Source organism: Molossus molossus, unplaced genomic scaffold, assembly GCF_014108415.1.
Source record: "Molossus molossus isolate mMolMol1 unplaced genomic scaffold, mMolMol1.p scaffold_m16_p_6, whole genome shotgun sequence".
Lineage (NCBI taxonomy): Eukaryota > Metazoa > Chordata > Mammalia > Chiroptera > Molossidae > Molossus > Molossus molossus.
The window spans coordinates 101,682,918-101,704,286 of NW_023425399.1; the positions used below are offsets into that span (position 1 = coordinate 101,682,918).

The 21,369-nt window shown below is 40.1% G+C and overlaps 1 protein-coding gene and 1 non-coding gene across 3 annotated transcripts in view; one reads left to right on the top strand and one right to left on the bottom strand.

Moving 5' to 3' along the window:
* The window catches only part of DCC (DCC netrin 1 receptor), a 1,071,808-nt gene that overhangs the window by 710,069 nt on the left and 340,370 nt on the right, over positions 1-21,369 (top strand). The gene's annotated exons all lie outside the window — the stretch shown is intronic.
* On the bottom strand, positions 8,470-8,576 carry LOC118619518. Its single transcript, XR_004957277.1, has one exon. It is a non-coding gene; the product is annotated as a U6 spliceosomal RNA (small nuclear RNA).

Below are 21,369 nucleotides of genomic sequence, written 5' to 3' on the forward strand. Positions count from 1 at the left end.
CGATGTGAAAAGGACACATCGAGTGGCTGCCTCCTGCACGACCCAGCCAGGGCCGGGGACAAACCACAACCGAGGTACATGCCCTTAGCAGGAACCGAACCCGGGTCTCTCTGGACCGCAGGCCTACACTCTAACTGATGAGCCAAACCGGCCAGGGCTACTTATTTCTTATTGACAACTTTATTGAGATATAATTTACATACCATAGATCCTATTATTCTAAAAGCTGACCTATGTCAGAGGGATACATGTTATAACAAGAAAAGTTTGGTTTGTGGATTATTTTTAGAATGATCAAAACAGACACCTTTATTTTTATCAAAACATGCATCTCATTTAGAAATAGTAGATGCCTCTCTTCCCCTAACAACAAACTAAGAGTAAATTCCAGGTGTTAAACTAACAATTGAATTAAACATGTTGTTTTCTTTTTTTCTTTCTTTGTGAAGATTTTTTTGGAGCAGTTTTATGTTCACAGCAAGATTGAGAGGAAGGTGCAGAGACTTCCCATAGGCTCCCTGCTCCCCTCAGGCACAGCCTCCCCCGTTATCAACATCACCCACCAGGGTGGCATATGTGTTAATACTGATGAATCTCTGGTCATCGTCATAATCACCCAAAGTCCATTAGGGTTCACTTTAGGTGTTGAACATGTTGTGAGTTTGAACAGAGGTATAATGACATGTGGTCATCATTATGGTATCATACAGAGTATTTTTACTGCCATCAAAATCTTCTATGTCCTGCCCACACATCCCTCCACATCCAACTCCTAGCAACCACTAATTTTTCACTGCAGCCCTAGTTTTGCCTCTTCTAGACTGTCTTAGAGTTGGGATCATAGAGTATGTAGCCTTTTCATATTAGCATCTTTCACTTAGTAATATGCAATCAAGGTTTTTCTATGTTTTTTATGGCTCGATAGCTCACTTATTTTTAGTGAAGAATAACATTCCATTATCTAGATATACCATAGTCTATGTATCCATTCAGCTACTGAAGAACATCTTGGTGGCTTTAAAATTTGGACAATCATGAACAAAGCTGCTGTAAACATTCATGTGCAGGTATTTTGTATGGATATATGTTTTCACCTCTTTTGGATAAATACCAAGGAATGAGATTTCCAGGTTGTATGATAAGAGTGTGTTGAATTCTGTAAGAAATCACCAGACTGTCATCCAAAGTGGCTGTACCATTTTGCATTCTGACCAGCAGGGAATGAGAGTTCCTCTTGTTCCACATCACTTGGTGGTGTCAGTGTTTTGGATTTTGGCCACTCTACTAGGTGTGTAGTGGTATTTCACTGTTGTTTTAATTTGTATTTCCCTGATGAGAAATGGCGTGGAACATCTTTTCATACGATTATTTGCCTTCTGTATATCTTCTTTGATGAGATGTCTGTTAAGGTGTTTGCCTCATTTTTTTTTTTTTTTATCCTCACCCGAGGATATTTTTCCATTTTTTGTACAGATAGAGTGGGAGGGAGAGAGAGGAAGGAGAGAGAGAGAAACATCGACGTGAAGAGACACATCAAGTGGCTGCCACCCACACGACCAACCAGGGCCGGGGACAAACTGCAACCGAAGTACGTGCCCTTAGCGGGAACCGAACCCGGGTCTCTCCGGACCGCAGGCCGACGCTCTAACCGCTGAGCCAAACTGGCCAGGGCTATTTGCCTCATTTTTAAATCAAGTTGTTTTACTTTCTTATTGAATTTTAAGGGTTCTTTATCATATATATCTTTTGTACATCTTTTCATCCAGGTAGTAGTGTGTCTTATCATTCTTTTGATATTGGTTTTCACAAAGCAGAAGTTTTTAATTTTAAGGAATCTCATCAGTAATTTCATAGATCATGTTTTCGGTGTTGTATCTAAAAAGCCATCATCAGACCCAAACTTGCCTAGGTTTTCTCCTACCTTATTTTGTAGCATTCAGAACTTTGCACTTTATTTTGAGGTCTGTGATTAATTTGGGGTTAATTTTTTAGGCTGATGTGAACTCTGTGTCTAGGCTCATTGTTTTGCATGTGGGTGTCTAGTTTTTCAAAACTGTTGAAAAGACTATCTTTGCTCTATCGTATTGCCTTTGCTTCTTTGTCAAAGGTCGGTTAACTGTATTTATGGGGCTGTTTCTGGCTCTCTGTTCTAGTCCAGTGATCTATTTGTCTATTCTTTCACAATAGTACACGGTCTTGATTACTGTAGCTTTGTAGTAAGTCATGAAGTCAAGTTAGGTAGTATCTGTCCTGCAACTTTGTTCTTTTCCGTTAATACAATGTTGACTAGTCAGAGTCTTTTGAAATTTTCGTTTGTTTGTTTATAATTGGTAAAATTTTGAGCCATGTTTTCTTAGTTTTTTCACTTTTTAATGTAATCTTAACTAAATCTTGCCAATGATGTTTTGATTGTACCTTTACTGTAGTAGAGTCACGTTCTCTCTATTGCTCTACATTTCTTAATTTTCTGAAGTTTTCATTTTCTTGAAGTATCAAATAGAAGTTTACAGTGTGTTTTCTTCTTTTGAAAACTAAAATGGTGGACATGAAGATAGGATTAAAATGGTTAATTAAGGAAAGAAAGACAACTAGACAGCCCCTGGGAAGTGGTACCCTGTGCCCCTCTGGAGTCATAACTTCTGCGCAATATACATCTGTAGGCATTGGTAGGACCAGTCAGTAGCATTTGTATTGAATCTTGGCAATGTGTTATTTCTAAATTTTACCCATTTTTTAATGAAAACCCTTCTATTTCTTAGTGACTTTAAAAGATGATATTACTTTTAAATGGTTGAACTTTGTTTCTGTATAAGATTTTTAATATTCAAAACAAAAGTCTGCCAGCTGCATAGTGCACTCTCTGGAGAATCAGAGCTTGCGTATGCCAACCCAAGTCATATAAAAACTAATTGTGTGTAGAACACAAACTCAAAAGGTGTTTTTCTTCCACTTTAGCTACATCATATTTTAAAATCTGGTGTGCCATTCAGAAATGGGTTTTGGTGGTGTCGTAGTTGTTTTCAATCAAAGCTACATTTTGCAAAAAGTCAAGCCTGTTGTATTCTGTACACACTGAGCCAATGGGCAAAGGAGCAGCAGGATATTCTTCTGTCTCTGCAAACTGAAGTGCAGGCTTATTTACATGCAGATCAGCCACACTGGGCTGAATCGCACACACAAAGCAGAGCTCAGGACTTCAAATCACTTTGGAAAGACCCAGCCAGGGCTATAGATTTCTATGGGCTCTTGTTCCTTGATTACATTTATGGTTGAATTCACAAATTTATAAAAATAAGCCAGCTCACATATTTGGGGCCAAGTGGAATACAGATGAAGAAATTTTTATACACTTGATGAAAGAAATGTGTCCAAATGCAATTATTATTTTGAACTTGGAAATCCAGGCCCAGTGCCATCAGTGCCAGAGCATGGAGCGTGGCACATGCTCTGCCTGACAAGCTAGGTTCCTGCTCGAAATGAACACTTAAGGTTCTCCCTTATTTCAGGCAGGCATTAGAATTTTCAAGTTTTTCCTCCTTCAAAAATACTTAATATTTATTCTCTAATCAGTGATTTGGAGAAATAGACTTTTCAAGAGAGAGGGTAGAAAGTCACAGTCATCTATTATTGGTAGGTCCTCAAATGAGTAATTTGTTGTAGGGCCCAGTAGAGCAAACAGATTTTCTTGGCTATAAACAAATGGTGGTTTTCTGCGGTATGTGAAATGGACCGAAACCTTTCCATTTAAAAAAATAAAAAGAGGATCAACAACAAGAAATATACAGAAATCAATAGACAACATTTTCACAATGATATCTAACATAATTCTCTCTAGTCCTGGATATCTATGAAGACTTCTGAGAATTTGTTTTGCATGTTTTATCCAGTACATTAAAGTTGGGGTGTGCGTGTGCGTTTAGTTGGGTGAGAGGGTGGTAATGGAAGGTGGTGATAGTGGACTAATGAAACAAAATGACTGGATGTCATTTTTCTAAATTCTGTATTGAAACGGGGCCATTGACTCTCATGCTTAGGTTTGATTCACCTATCCAATTATTATAATTTGGCCAGTAGTGAAAAATATAAACACAGTGGTAATAGTATTTTGAGACCCATTAGTATTTTGATAACATTTGACTCACAAAAAAGTTTATATAAGTCTTTTGCACATACAAACGATAGGCATTTCCTTTGTTGATAAAATCCATATTGATCCCCATTCATTTAATGTGTACATTTAATTCTTTAACAATAAAATTAACATCAACTTGAAATTAATACAAATTATTATGTATCTGCTAAGACATTGATAAGATATTTGAATGGGAAGATTCACATTTTTCTTTGAGGAAAACAGTTTGTTTTTACTACTACTTGTTTTTTGGTGACAGTTTTTACTATTATTTTTACCAGAAGTAATCTCAGGGATGTATGCTGTGAGTTTGTAGGAGATGCAGAGAGAATACAGCAAGAACAAACTCTTACCCCAGAGGGAAAACAAGTCAGAGGTAACAAGCCCATGGATCACTTGAATCCTCAGGGGCTAAAGGAGCATTTCACCAAATTATTCTGCACACCTGTTACTTAGTGAAAGTTTCAAACGGAGCCACATTTGCAACAAATGGAATGATTTAAGCTCAGTTAAATGGTTTTGTTTGTCCCTATTTTACAAAGTTAATTTCTTCTTAACTAGGATAGGTTCATGTTTTATGTGTTGCACACAGTTCCAGCTATTCACTGTACGTCCACATAATTATGAACATAGTCCTAGGTTTTAGATCAAGAATTATTAAAAATGATTTGCAGTGTTGGGGAGGAAATTTTTTCCTCTACCCTTCAAGGTTCCTTTTGGCTAGACTAATAATTAAATTGGCATGAGACAGATTAACAGGAGAAAATCAAATTTAATTTTGTACGTATGAGAACTCCACATGCATGAGTGGTTCAAAGGCAGAAAGGTAAAATGAGGTATATATGCAGTATCAAGCCAGGGAATGAGACAGGGGCCTGGGGCTTCGGAAGAGGGGAGGGTATGTCACAGACGATAGGAAGAGCAGGTGTTCAGTAATTAGATATTCTCCCTGCTATACAGAAAGGTCATAACATTTATTTCTGGTAATAACTCTTATTATGTGCAAGATCCCCAATTTAAATTTTTATGGGAGATGTAAAAGTTTCTCTTACACCCACGAGGTCTCGATGGCCTTCAGCTCAAAATAATCCACATGCCAAATAGTCCATGCACCTGTTGGGGAGGCCTGTTCTGAACCCCTTCAACAGCAAAGGAGATGGCTTAATGTCCTGTTCAATATCATATACTTTTGTGACTATTCTGAACAAAAATTAATCTTTCTAAGGCTCTACTTCAATTACAATTCAAAATTTCTCACCTTTTCTTGACTTATAGTATACATTGCTAGCATTTTAGAAATAGTGCACATTTATCTCACCCTCTTCCCTTATTCCTATGTCTAGACCTAAAGGACAGATCCCCCATATTAAGTTAGTTTTGAAAAAGGGAAATAAATTTCTTTTCTCTTGTGACCAAAATAGTTTCGTTTTTCAACCAGTCCATCAAGTGAACTTTTAAATAACCAAATTCACATTGAACTACTTGTGAGATGGAAAGTTATAATCAATGAAAATCAAGTAAAATGCATATATAAGTCCTTCAAATGTCAAAGAAAGTATCTGCTCTAAGCTTTGGAATATAAAACTTTTTAAACATTTTCAACTAGAGCACCCAACTTCCATTAAAATTTGCTGATATGAAATAATTTAATCCATTTCTAAATCGGGAGTTAGTGTGGCCAGATTGCATTTGTCAGAAATTGCTTTTGCAGTTTTGTCCCCAAAGTTGACTTACTTACACCGTATGAAATTACCGAGATTCATTGGATTTTGACTTAAAAAAATAACATTTCCATTTGATTCAAACAAGAACTGCCCATCCTAAGCTCCTTTAAGAATACAAAGGGAGCCCTGGCCAGTTTGGCTCAGCGGTTAGAGCGTTGGCCTGCGGTCCGGAGAGACCCGGGTTCGGTTCCCGCCAAGGGCATGTACCTCGGTTGCAGTTGGACGTGCGGGTGGCAGCCACTCGATGTGTCCCTTCACGTCGATGTTTCTCTCTCTCTCTCCCTTCCTCTCTCTCCCTCCCGCTCTATCTGTACAAAGAATGGAAAAATATCCTCGGGTGAGGATAAAAAAAAAAAAGAATACAAAGGGAGGAAGAATGGACAGAGAAAGCTTCAGAATCAAGGTCTATTTTTGCTCTTCATTCTCTAACTTTTATTGTATTCCCTCTTATTTGTAGCCATTTGTAGGCCAGTTTCCTTGTCCTGGCCACTTGGGGTTCTTTGGCTGTCTGATTTGTATTGCTGTTTTAAAGTCTTTGGTTTCTCATCTGCTGCTTGGATACAGACGGCCATCAGAGAGTAAGGACTTCTGGGCTAGAAGGAACCTACAGATTCAACTAGGTGTGTGCAACTGCTACGTTTTTGTTTGTTTGTTTTTATGTTTTGTTAATCCTTAACCCAAGGATATTTTCCCATTGATTTTATTTTTTATTTTTTAAAATTAATTAATTAATTAATTAATTTTTGTTACAGATGTTTCTCCTTTTTCCCCCACTGATATCCCCTCCCCCTCCCTCTGCACCCTGTCTCCAGCTTTGTTGTCCATGTGCATTGGTCATGCATCCATGCATATAAGTTCTGCGGTTTATCTCTCCCCCCCAACCCCGTCTTCTGGGGATTCTCAGTCTGTACCCCACTTCTATGTCTCTGGGACTACCCCGTTCCTCGGACTGTCATGTTCATTATATTCCACAAATAAGTGAGATCATGTGATATTTGTCTTTCTCTGATTGGCTTGTTTTGCTTAGAATAATACTCCCCAGGTCCCTCCATGTCGTCTCAAAGATTAAGAGATCTTTCTTTCTTACAGCTGCATAGTACTCCATTGTGTATATGTACCACTGCTGTTTTATCCATTTGTCTACTGATGGACATTTGGGCTGTTTCCAGATCTTAGCTATTGTAAATAGTGCTGCTATGAACATGGGGGGTACATATATTCTTTCTGATTGATGTTTCAGGCTTCTTAGGGTATATTCCTAGAAGTGGGATTACTGGGTCAAATGGCAGTTTAATTTTTAATTTTTTGAGGTAACACCATATTGTTTTCATAGTGGCTGCACCAGTCTGCATTCCCACCAGCAGGGTACTAGAGTCCCCTTTTCTCCACACCCTCGCCAACACTTGTTGTTTGATGATTTGTTGATGGCGGCCATTCTGACAGGTGTGAGGTGATACCTCATTGTTGTTTTAATTTGCATCTCTCTGATGATTTGTGATGTTGTGCATTTCTTCATATGTCTCTTAGCCATTTGTGTGTCCTGTTTGGAGATGTGTCTATTTAGTTCCTCTGCCCATTTTTTTTTTTTTTTTATCCTCATTTGAGGACATTTTTCCATTTTTTGTGTTCAGGTAGAGTGGGAGGGAGAGAGAGGAACAGAGAGAGAGAGAGAAACATCGACGTGAAAAGAACACATCGAGTGGCTGCCACCCGCACAACCGACCAGGGCCGGGGACAAACTGCAACCGAGATACATGCCCTTAGCGGGAACCGAACCCGGGTCTCTCAGGACCGCAGGCCGATGCTCTAACCGCTAGCCAAACCGGCCAGGGCTGCCCATTTTTTAATTGGGTTCTTTGTCTTCCTTTTGTTGAGCTGTATGAGCACTCTATATATATTGGAAATTAACCCCTTATCTGATCTATCATTGGCAATTGTGCTCTCCCATCGAGTAGGTTGCCTTTCTATTTTGTGGGTAGTGTCTTTTGCTGTGCAGAAGCTTTTGAGTTTGATGTAGTCCCATGTGTTCAGTTTCTCTTTTGTTTCTGTTGCCTTAGGTGATGTATCAGTGAAAATTCTGCTGCGTATGACGTCTGAAATTTTGTTGCCTCATGAGTCACATTTAAGTCTTTTATCCATTTTGAGTTTATTCTTGTGTAGGGTATAAGTTGATGGTCTAGTTTCATTTTTTTGCATGTAGCTGTCCAATTTTCCCAACACCATTTATTAAAGAGGCTGTCTTTACTCCACTGTATGCTCTTGCCACCTTTGTCAAATATTAACTGAGCATATTGCCTTGGGTCCATTTCTGGGTTCTCTATTCTGTTCCATTCATCTGTCTGCCTGTTCTTGTGCCAGTACCAGTCTGTTTTGATCACAGTGGCTTTGTAGTATAACCTGAAATCTGGTGATGTGATCCCTCCAACTTTGTTCTTCTTTTTCAAGATTGCTGTGGCTATTTGGGGTCTTTTTTGGTTCCATATGAACTTTTGAAGTATTTGTTCTAGTTCTGTGAAATATGTCATTGGTATTTTGATGGGGATTGCATTGAATCTATAGATTTCTTTGGGTAGTATGGACATTTTAATGATGTTAATTCTTCCAATTCATGAAAAAAATATGGAATGCTTCACGAATTTGTGTGTCATCCTTGTGCAGGGGCCATGCTAATCTTCTCTGTATCGTTCCAATTTTAGTATATGTGCTGCTGAAGTGAGCACTTTCCATTGATTTTAAATAGGTGGAAAGGAGGGAGGAAGACACACACACACACACACACACACACACACACGTACACATCTATGTGGGAGAGATACATCAATTGGTTGCCTCCCTCCTGACCAGGGCTAGGGATCAAACGCAAAACCCAGGTACATGCTCCTCACTGGAAATTGAACCCACGACCCTTCAGTGTGCAGGCCAACACTCGAATCACTGAGCCAAACTGGCCAGAGCTACCAGTTTTTACTTAAAGTGATCCTCCAGCAAGGGTCATCAAACATTTTCTGTAAAGCGTGTGGAAATGTTTTAGGCTTTGTAGGCCATATGATCTCTGTAGCAACTACTTAACTCTGCCATCACTGGGCAAAAGCAACCTTAGATTATGTAAGTGAATGGACATCCCTGTGTTTCAGGAAAACAGGATTTATGGACACTGAAATTTGATTTTTCCATAATTGTTGCAGGTCAGGAAATACTAATCTTCATTTGGTTTTTCCTCCAGCCAGTTAAATTTATAAAAATCCTCCCTATCTCGTGGGTTGCACAGAGGTAGCTGGATGGATTTGGTCCACAGGCCATTCTTAGCAGCCCATCTCTGATAAGGGTCATCCAGTGTTATCATAACCACCTCACTTGTTTGGGAGATGACACAAGTCAGCACATTCCAAATGTGTCACTTGCATTTATTACAAATGTAGCATAACCATATTATAAAGTCTATTTTGAATTAAGAAAAGAGGAAAAGAAGGTATCTCCAAAAATATTATCACAGTAACTAATTATCATTAATGTTGGGCAATCTAGTCTTCCAAAATAATTTCCTATGCATATTTTTAGTTAACCGTAATTATAATGCATGTATTTTGAATAGTACTTTTATCATATAACATTGCATTATAAGTATTTTACCTAAATACTCATAATTTTATAACTGTAATTTTAGTTATCTGGACTAAAGGAACCTCATTCAAGTGACTATTCTAATCTGTACTTGGCTTTTACCAAATTTTGGACACTTAGGTTGCTTTCAGTTGTTTCACTAAGACGATTATTGTTAAATTTTCAATGTTTGGATTAATCCTTTGGGAAGACTTCCATAAATGGAATTACTGAGTGTATGATCATTGTAATTGTTGAGTTTACTAAAGGGTCATGCTAATGTTATTAATGGAGGTGGTACATTGAGACCTTTGTATGTGGCAAGCAATGGGCAAAGCACTTTAAACACATTATCTCATTGAATCCTCATAACAGCTCTATGAAATAAATGTCATTGTCCCTGCTCATATAAAAGTAGAACCCTGACCGGTATTGGCGGAGTCCAAAGTAGGCCTTCAATCTGTCTGTCACCAGAGCCTGTACTGGGGCATTGTACTGTCTCTTACCAACGTACAAATTTACAATACCAGTGTGCCCATGATCCAATGTTATCTTAATTTGATTTATTCTCTTTCTCTATCAAGTAAAGTTCTATTTACCCTTCAAGACTTAATGTTAAATATTTCACGAATCTTTCTTTAAACCCAGGTGGCAGATCCTATCTGTCACTCTCCTTGCACTTCCAAGGGCTTATCACATTATTTTTTGCATCCTGAAGATGGTGCTGTGATGTTTATGCTGTATTCCTTTAGTTATCACAAGCTTTGCACAAAGTCAAGGATCAATACATGTCCATTGAAAATAAATATAATGGGTCATGATTGCTTTTGGAAGGTTCTTATTGGTGCAAATCCTTTGCTGCTACAAAGAGAAATCTAGTAAACAAATGCTTTGGTCTTATTCTTGCTTTGTTATACTTGCCGTCTCTTTAAGTGCTTATCCAACCTCTCACCCCTCACTGCCCTGACCGTCTTATTTCTGTGTGCTTAATTTTCCTCGGGCTGTGTCCTGGCCCAACTTCTTCACGGCAGGTAGCATGTGGCTGACCAAATCCTCTGTCTGCAGTTTCAGTCCGTGTCTCCACAGGAAGACTAATGAAATTAGAGCTACTCTGTAGAAATTAGAGCCCTCAGCAGACCACAAACAGTACAGATGTTGGTCATTGCTTCTTTAAAATCCTGAGGCACTAATAGTCATAACAAGTCATAGTTAATCTGGAAACATATGCAATAAATATATTTCAGTGTTTGAGGTCTGATGTTGTCCTAGAGGGAATTGTATATGCCCATCATCATCGTTCTCGATCAACTCTGCTCTCATTGTGGAATCATCCTCATCATTTTAATTTGATTTTCTTGTTCCTGTAAAATTAGCAAGAGGGTTATATCACCATGTATGATGCTTAGATAATATCTTTATCTATTCTATATAGTTTTCTTAAGTAGTTCTCTCTGGATAGGATGAGATTGTGAAAAGTTTTATCCAAATTATACCCAGATAATAAAATTGAACAATCTAATAGTAAATGAGAACTGCTAGTAATTCAGATTTACTCTAGGAAAATTGGATTGAAAATTGCATTTTTAAGCAACTTTACTACCTTGATATTTCTGATAAATTGAGTTTTATCAGAAATTTAAACAGGATAGAATTATGCTATACATCTAGCTGTATTTCAACAATAACTACATTCTAAAAATCTAGAAATTTTTATGCATGAACTTTGATTAATTCTATGTAAAGGTTTTAGTAGTTTCTACAGATTCTGAAATGAGAATATATTGTATCTGAAATCTCTTCATATTTTGTTTTTATGGCCATATATGTATATGTGGAAAGAATCTCTGTATAAAGTGCTATCTACTTTCCCACACAAGCCCATTATAAAAACAGGTGTTTATAATTAAAATTCACTTTAAATGTAGAATATAATATGGAAAGGAGAATTTTATTTTTAATTGGTATAAATTTTTCTTAAAAGTAAATGCATCATGCCCTGGCCAGTTTGGGTCAGTGGTTAGAGCAAAGAGTGGACCAAAGAGTCCTGGGTTCAATTCTGGCCAAGGGCATGTACCTGGGTTGTAGTTCGTCTCAGCCCTGGTTGGGGTTGTGCGGGTGGCAACCAATCAATGTGTCTTTCTCACATCAATGTCTCTCTCTCTCTCCCTTCCACTCTGTCTGAATATAAATGTAAAAATATCCTCAGGTGAGGATTAAAAACTATAAATAAATAAATAAATAAATGCATCAGGCAATTTGTACTTGGTTAAATAAAATGCTATGGCTATATTCTTTTATATTTATATATAAGAATCAACTTTTACTTAGTAATCAGAAGCTACATGTACACTAATGAGGATGTTACATGATGCAATTTAACTCTGTTCTGCTTACCTTTATGCTTAACAAAACTGAATTTACAAGGAAGTCAGAGAAAAATCACTCTGCTAATAAGCACAGTAATGATTATGAATAATGAATATTGGAATGCTGTTATAGAATAAAGCCACACACCACCATGTATCTTGCTGCTAAATTATTTAAAATGCTGCCTGATAATTATAGACTTGTTTTAAGTCTACATCTGTACATGGCAAAGCTCTTATCACAGTTTCTAATCAGCACCATTTTTTTCCTTCTTGGTTGGGTGGGACGGGAATGTGCTTTATAGAAAAGGTTTCACAGCTAGAATGTTAAAAGAGGAACTGTTTTTAAATTAATAGATTTTTGTTTGGAGCAAATGTTACTGCAGGGAAGAATTACTGAAATTATAGAAATGCATTTGGAATAAGACTCCTATGATTAGTGGTCTTGTTATTCAGTGTATTCTATGGACAATATTAAGGAAACAAAATCTTAATTCCATACTTAACACTTCACCAGAGGATATTTTTTCATTGATTTCTAGATAGAATGGAAGGGAGGGAGGGAGAGAGGGACTGGGGGGAGAGAGAGACAGAAAGAGAGAGAGAGAGAAACATTGATGTGAAGGGACACATCAGTTGGTTGTCTCCTGCATGACCCTAACAGGGGCTGGGGATCAAACCTACAACCCAGGTAAGTTGACTGGGAATAGAACATGCGACGACCCTTGGTCCATGGGCTGATGCTCTAATTGCTGAGCCAAACTGGCCAGGGCAATCATCATTTTTTTGATTCACAGGAATTTTACTAATGGAAAAAACTGAACCAGAGAATTAAGTAACTTGTCTGAAGGTACCTACTTTATGCCTAATGCTGGTCATCCTATAAATCTCACTCTGTGCCTAATTCTGTTAATGAAAAGCCATTGCATTTTTCTACAATGATTTGTTGAATATTTTGAGGGTTCACTCAGTGCTGACCACTTTGAGGCTCTAAGCAATAACTGTTTTGAGAAAGAGAACACAATTTAAAGATTTTGTTCTAAATTCCTCACAGAAAGCTTGTGTTTTGGAAGTAATAAGTGAACTTAATTGTCTCATTGGTTTTATCCAATTGCTACACAGGTTTTGACCAGTTGAGTAAATGATTTCAAATTTATCAATTTTCAGGCTGACATTCATATAAACTTAAATCAGAGAGATTGTGAAACTGAAGACTGCTGGTCTGATATGCCTTTAATGCATCACAGGACACTCAGCACTGATTCTACTGCACTGGATGTAGGAATGAAAATACAAGTGGCTTTGACCATTATATTGCTACAGAATTTTCTTTTTTCTTCCAGATTGTGGTGTCTGATAGTGTTGTAAACAAACACATTATTAAAAAAATTAATGTCGGATATAGACAATAACCCCATAGTCAGTATTTCTACCACAATTGCATTTCTCTTTGTCTGGGAAAAACTGTTGTTTTAATGGGGAATACAGAATTTCATTAAGATATAGATTTGTTCTGCTGGTTCTTCCTTATTCTATAAAATTCAGTAGTCTAGAAAATCTTTATCTTGAAAATCATGTAGGAAACATGATTGTCCATATTAGCTTTGCTCTATCATTAGGCCATTACAATGGCCCCTTTAGCTGTCAGAATCAATTCAGGATTTAATTAAATTGCTCTATGGTCTGACCTTAAAGAGGGAATGACACAGGACTTCTTAGGTATTAACATTATGGTTATTTTTAAAGTAGGTAAAGGGAAAGAAAACAATTTATCTGGCTATTATAAAAGCCCTATCTTGAATATTTCTCATATTTTCTGATATCGGGTCTTTTTGACCTTTTTCCAACCTGTCATTATTCTAACAGTTTTAATCCTTTTGTGGGCACATCTTTGTCAGGTGCCCCTTCTTCCGTTCTTGATATTCAGTCATCATCTTGTGAATTCAGCAACAATAAAAATACTCATTGCATGTCCTGAGCTCTGGGCCTCTGCAAATGGACACTGCATCTGGCCTCATGCAGAGTACAGGCTAGTGTGGAGACAGGTGCCGATCAACAGACCTCTCACATATAACAAGCTGTGAAAATTTCTGCCCTGGCCAGTTTGGCTCAGCGGTTAGAGCGTCGACCTGCAGTCCTGAGAGACCCAGGTTCGGTTCCTGCTAAGGGCACGTGCCTCGGTTGCTGTTTGTCCCCGGCCCTGGTCGGTCGTGTGGGTGGCAGCCACTCGATGTGTCCCTTTCACGTCGATGTTTTTCTCTCTCTCTCTCTCCCTCCCGCTCTATCTGAACAAAAAAATGGGAAAGTGTCCTCGGGTGAGGATAAAAAAAAAAAAAAAGAAAATTTCTACAAATATATATATATAATTTATATGTAATCTAGTATAAAAATATACTGGAGGGTGTTGTAAGAATGTAACAACATATATCATGATATCAAGTAAATTGGAGCGTGTTGGTAGAATAAGTGTGACGGGGCATCCAATGCAGAATCTCCCTTTGAGCTAAGATCTGAAGGGGGCTCAGGGGTAATGGGGGACGTGGGCGGCCGGAGCGGAAGGCGCTGGTGACCGAGGACTGGGGAAGAGGTTGGACAAAGGCCTGCACAGGTGAGAAGCAGGGCCCTCAAGGGCTGAAGCAGGGGGAGGCCGGAGCAGTGGTGGGCGGTGGCCGCGGAGGAGTGGGCGGAGACAGAGGAGGAGAAGCAGTTCTCGGACGACTGCCAGTCGCTTTGAGGCTTTAGAATGTGTTTCTTTCAACCTGAGCTCACTAGAAAATTGGACGTGCGACCAGCCCTCTTGTGTCCTTCTTAGTTTATTCCCCTTGAGCTAATTTAAGGGCGCAGAGTCACAATTTTTTGTGATCGGGCTGCCCTTTCTCGTGAAGCTGTTTCTGATGAGTAAGGTGTACCTGTTCCTCACTGGTTCTTTATTTCGTTATTTCAATGGCTCTTTCCTGCTTTTAAAAACCATTGTCGCGCCCACGTCAGGCCCTTGCACGGTGGGCCCAGCACTCCGACACAAAGGGCCCTTGCTCTTCCAGCCTCTGTCCCTGTCTTTCTCCCTGGCTGGAACCCAGTCCCGAGCTGCCACTTTGCTCGCTGTTCTTTGCTTTCTGGGTGATGAGCTCTCCAGTGAGGCACATCGAGGACACATCAGATGATGGGCTCTCGGCTGAATTACGCTTCCCGCCGACGCTCGGCTCACTGAAGCTTCCCGGAGCCGGCCTGTCTCCCCTGGATGCTGTGTTTTAAGTATCTCACCGAAAAGATCGGCCCACGGTTGTCATCCAGGCCACCGGTTTCATTCCATTCCTGTGACAACACTTTTCTCTGTCCTCTGTTCTCAACCCCTTGCTTTCTGTGTTGCTTTCTTCTTCCTGAAGCTGGTAGGTTTTCTTTTCAATGCTGCGTGTTTGTAGCACACCAAGGGCTTGGCTATGCTGTGAGGCTTAAAGAACATTAAATGCCTCGTATTTGGAAAGATGGGAGAAAACCAAGACTAAGTTGTGCAAGGATCAGGGGTCATTAGTCTTGTCAGAGCAGCAAATCCTATCCATCAGAGAGCTCAGTGGGGTAAGAATTAGAAACGTTTGCCCAGGGTTTTAGGGTAAGAGTTGATGGGTAACTAGTCAGTGCAGCACGTGGCTGAGGATGAGGTGATGAGATGAGGGTGAACATGATGTGCTGCTCCTGGGGCCTGATCATGTCCAGTTAAATAAATTTAGGTTTATCTTTCTTACTTAATGCATGTTCAATCTCTAGAATGCTGTCATTAATGGTTCCAAATGAGCGGATCAATTAAAAACAGGGTTAACAAGTTAAAACTTAATGGTAGATATTTCTTATTCTCCAAGAATTATTTCCTAACCCTGGCTGGTTTGGCTCAGCGGTTGGAGTGTTGGCCTGCAGACCAGAAAGTCTCAGGTTCGGTTCCTGCTAGGGGCACGTAGTAAAAAAAAAAAAAAATTATTTCATAGTCAAAGATAAAAATAAATGTGCCTAATATGTACATAGTTGAATACCAGGTAGTTTCAAATACAGTCAGGTTTACAGTCAGCAATGTGTCAGTCTTTGGGAATTCTTCAAGATCTTTGCTTAAACTTACACATGTGTTTTCTATGGCAAGGGAAGGGATGGAGATCCCCCCTTTGGGACTCTGTATATTCTCAGGACATGACTTGGAGGCATGTGCTGTGCTAGTCCTTTTAGATGATCGGGTACCTGTCAGGGCGTCCATCCCTCTGTGGGAGAGTTCAGGGCAAGAGGGAGAGGAAAGTCAGCGCTTAGACATTCATTCTGGGCCTCTTACAGCTCCCTGGGTATCTGGTGGTCTCATCATAATCATCTCCATTTTTAAATAATCCAAACATATGAAACATGATGAAGATTTTACCTAATATCAATCAATTACACTTATGTCTTGTAAGATACTCTTTTTGACCTACAAGTTTAAATTAATGGTAAACTACTTTAGTTTAATCTGTAATCTAAAATTATCCAGGGAAATAATCTTATAGTAGACATCTGATGCATAATAAATTGCTGATCTGCCAAAGATATACAGATTTTACTGAAACAATAGTTTCTGTGATGTTAGGGGTTTTATTTCATCATCTCTTTTGCAAAATGTTACCTTTCTTTTTCATCTCTCATTAGCACCATGGCTGGTAACTGGGTCTATGGCTGTCTGTCTGTCACAATGCTGTTTAAGCCTTCAGGACAACTTCAGAGCATCATCTTGGCTTTTACTCTGCCCAAAACAACTCATGTTCTTTTTGCTTGAAAAGTTCTTGCACTGGGTTCCCTCATTACATCTTCCCATCCCCTGAAACTGTATATCCTCATTATTATTCTCCTAGAAATTTTCTCTTTACTGCTACTCTCTTGAACAGGTCCTTCCAACATTTACTGGGTTTGATGTTTGGCTCAAAATGGCCACCCACCCACCCACCACCAGGGATTGTCCCAGCCAAATTGTTACATCAAGCAAATGGTTCAGTAGAATAAGCTCTCATGATACTTGAGTTGCTTTTATTCCTGACTCTCTGGTTTCTGAACACTGAGCAGCACATCTCAAACCAGGCCAGCCCAGCACAGCTTGGAGCACAGCCCCAAAGTATACACTCAGACTCGGTGATCCTTTCATGCTGTTACCGTGTAACTTGACACAAGTTCCCATAGGAGATCATATTACACACGACAGGGAGCTGGACGCATCTGCCAGCAGGGAGCTTATACTGCGGGAAGAAGAGACACATTGAGCAAGTGACAGCGAGTTACTGAGTGTGTCCAAGAAGAAACACATGATGATATGTGAACTTGCAGGAAAGGGAGTTCACTGGGCAATGCACTTTCAAGAGAGAGAGATGCTTTAGAGAGACCTGGGAGGGAGATGTCCAATGAACAGAGGCGGAGGAAGTGGTTTACATACAGATAGAAGTGATAGTACGGATGAATACAAAAAGATCACAGAGTGTTCAAAATGCATTCTGTATAAACTGAGATTTTAAATGCACAATTCTTGAATTAGTTTGCCTTTTAACATCAAAGCATCTTTTTGCAGATAATTTCCTTGGTGCTAACCTCTGGGATATGATTCATGCCTAGAATTTTCGAGCAGGCAAGAAAACATGTCTACAGAGTTGCTGCTCTCCTGAGCTAATACGTCGCCTAACTAGAGTAAGACAGCCTAGTTGATGATGCAACTTTTATAAGCTTGGAAGTGCTTTCCTTTTATTTTGTCATTGATGTTAGGTTATTCATTGTGGCAGTTATTTGAGGCATTGTGTTGAGCTGTTGCTAGGAGCCGTTAATATTATCTCTTCAGGCTTTACCACGTATTATGGGCTGCTCATTGATTTTCCTTTTGATCTTATTTGCCCAACTGTTTGTTCCAGATAAATATAAAATATGTGGAGAATAAAAAGGAGCATCGATTAATATCTTTCACTGAGAACTGTTCATTTTGAAGTTTGTGTTCTTTGTTGTCATTGTTTTCCTGTAACACTGGCATCATCCAGATGCCGGGGTCAAGTGGCCGCCTAAAGAAGAAAGAAATTGCTGTGACATTTGAGTTGACAGGCATAATTTCAACATGCAGAAATCACTGGGAGGGAAAACAAAAACCAAAATTCACAAAGAAGAGCTTAAAATGAGGGTCACGCTGTCTACCTTGGCATATTTTATTATATACCCAGTATCTCATAGCAAATATGCCTGGCTTTAAAGAATCGAGGATGCAAAGGATAAAAGATGAACACTCAGAGGTGTCCCAAGAACCAAAGTCTGGCGGGTGGTGTCTCGTCGCTCTCACATGCAACATGGGTTCGATGGAGATCACTCTTAGCAACTAGTTTTTAGAAGGATTTAGTCAGATGAGAGATGCTCCCCAAAAGCCTGGACTGGCTTCTACTTGTTAATGATTGTCAGCATGATTTAGGTAGAACTCACTCATACTTATTCCTCATACTTTTTTGAAATTGGCCAAACCAGCAAGCCCTACAGTTTGCATGGTGCTCTCCACTAGACATCGTGTCGATAGGCAGGACTATCCTGTGGTCAGCTTCACTCGAGGACAATCAGATGGCCGTCTGTCTTTGGGGAGTACTTCCTAAGTAGTAGCTTATTTTAGCCTTTACTCTGTGGTGGTTCGGGTTTCCCAGAGAGAAATCCTCTTACCTTCCACTTTGGGTTTATACATTTGGTTCCCAGGTTCTGGATCCAAGTAGGGGAAGAGGTGTCGGGTTTCTCCTGTTCAGTATGTAGATTTTATTTCATCTTTCTTCCTGTCTCGCACTTGACTCCTCTTCTTTGTATTTGGCGTCCTCATGTCTAGAACTTTTCTGGCTCAGTTTCTCCACAGCTGGACCTCTTGTTTCCTGGCCAGATACGCCGAGAAGCAGTGATTTGACTGTGTTATGGGGCAGTGGGAATAGAGAGAACCGGGCGTGCTGAACACAAAATTCCAGCCCCTGTTTCCAGCCCCTACCTGACCAGGGTCTTCTGTGGTACTAGGCTGGCCTGGAATCTGTAGGCGAACCACGTGCTTCCCATTGGTGTCTCAAATACACTCAGGTGGAGCGCTCTTCTGCTCTGCTACATCCTGCACCATTCTTTACTCGTCTTCTCTCCATCTTTGGTGACAGAGGTCCCCTTTTCCTAAAAGACGGCGTTTGTATTTGTTGCTTGGTTTCTATTTTGAGAGCTGAATGTGTTTTTAATTTTCAGTTGTACATGGTTTCACCCATGATTTTCAAATTACACTGTACTTGAGGCTTGAGGGGGATCGAGTCAGAGGAAAACTGTAGTATTTACTGATGAAGAGTAAATTTAGTTCCTTTGAAGGGCTACATCTAATGGAGCTACTCCATTCTTTTCAAGAATGCTTAAAAGACTGCTTCAGAAAAAGGACACAAGGGAATGTCAAAATTTCAGCAGAGGGGCGGTATCACATCTCTCTGATCACCGTGAGGATTTTGAGGGTAAAGTTCAAACAAAGGTTATATTCACCTTTTAAAATGTAAATGAACTGCAACATCAGCATAATGTTCTTGTCCTGTCTTTGAAAAAAATAAAAATAAGTACAATAATGGCTTTTCTTTATCCTCTTAAGAAGGGTTTTGCAAATCTATAATTATAGAATTTGTTAAGGAAAGGTAACTAATAAATACTGTTGGAGAAGAATACTCAAAGATTTAAGGCTTGCTAGGCAAAATAGGGTATGTTTAGACTGTTTGCAAGGAGGCTGAAGTTGTTATTCACTGACAAAGATAATGAAAAGTTACAAATTGAGCATATTGGAAACAACAGGAAGGACGAGAGCTGACAAATTATTGCATTGCAGAGGACCACCCGAGGAGGATGTGTCCAAGGTGGCATGTGATGATCTGGCTATGTGTGCGGTTGCTGATGTGTGTGATCAGAGGGAACCTTTCTCCCATGTATCAGTCAGCATATATAATCAAGAGCCTATGACATGCTAGTCACTGGGTCGGCTTTCAAGAAATATGAACAGTCCTGGCCCGTGTGGCTCAGTTGGTTGAAGCCTTGTTTCATGCCCTGAAGGATCACAAACTTGATTCCCAGTCAGGGCACATACCTAGGTCCCGGTTTCGATCCTTGGGCAGGGCACTTATGGGAAGCAGTTAGTTGATGATTCTCCCTCACATTGATATTTCTCTTCCTCTTTCTCCCCCTCCCCCTTCCTCTCTCTCTAAATGCCAAAATAAATCAATCAATCAAATAAATCAGAATAATAAAAAGAAACATGATCACACCCTTGATTTCAAAAGAGATTAGTTTGGTTGTAGAGATGTATTAAAATAAAAAGATGTCTTAAAGGAATAGACACTAAGTTCCAATTAAGTGATACAGATAATAAATACTACCTTTGTTCAGAAGAGACAGAGAAAGTCATAGGTGGATGGAGAATGGGGTCTGCTTTGGAGAAACAGAATTTGCCTTTAGTCTTAAAAATAAATCAGAGTGAATCACAATGGACGATCTAACCTTTGTAGTCTGTAAGGGGACTCGGAAAACACGGTGTCCTTTTGGCTGAGACGAAGATTGACCGAGTTCATCATTGTTTAGCAGACAGCACGTTTTTTAGTTTTCTAGTGCAAGTGTGTCTTCTTGCTCTATTCATGACTTCTGTGATCACCAGCTACTAAATTTGTGGACTTTGACAGATGGAGACAACATTATATTTGATTTTTGTATTTCTTCACAAGTTAATTTTCCAGGAGAACGTGATGTGGAGGGGAGTCTAACCAGTGAGGTGAGGATGAGGAGAGCATCCATGGCTTGTAGTATAGACCGATTTCCCGGGTGTGAATCCTTTCGCCGAGGCCTGTTTCCAGCTACTGCCTTGAGGTGGCTGAGTCCTGGCCCGGGAGTCACTGAGCACGATTAGCCGTCCTGACTGGAGCAGGCTGGCTCCTGCCCACGGCTGAAGCCAGCAGCCTCGCAGGCTCCGCCCGGGGGAACGTGGGTAGGGATGGCGTTTGACATTTAGACTTTCCGTTTCCAATCTAATCCTCACGTGGTCTTCCTATCATTCTTCCTTTCCGGGTAGATGGCTCTGAGGACAACATTATAAAAGTCAAAGGGACTTTAGCCCAGCATGCATCTTGTTCATTTAGGCTGTCAAATGCAATCCAGTGTCTTGCTGATCGCAGAAGCGCCTCGATGCTCGAGCAGACGTGTGGCAGAGGTGTGAGGCGCGGAGGGGAGAGGGGTCAGAACCCGAGGGACAGAGCAGATGTCACGCAGCGGTCTGTGAACTCGCTCCCGGCACAAGCTTGTCCCTCCAGGGCTCCTCTTCTGAAAACAGCCCTGGCCAGTTTGGCTCAGCGGTTAGAGCGTCAGCCTGCGGTCCGGAGAGACCCGGGTTCGGTTCCCGCTAAGGGCACGTACTTCGGTTGCAGTTTGTCCCCGGCCCTGGTTGGTCGTGCGGGTGGCAGCCACTCGATGTGTCCCTTCACGTCGATGTTTCTCTCTCTCTCTCCTTTCCTCTCTCTCCCTCCCACTCTATCTGTACAAAAAATGG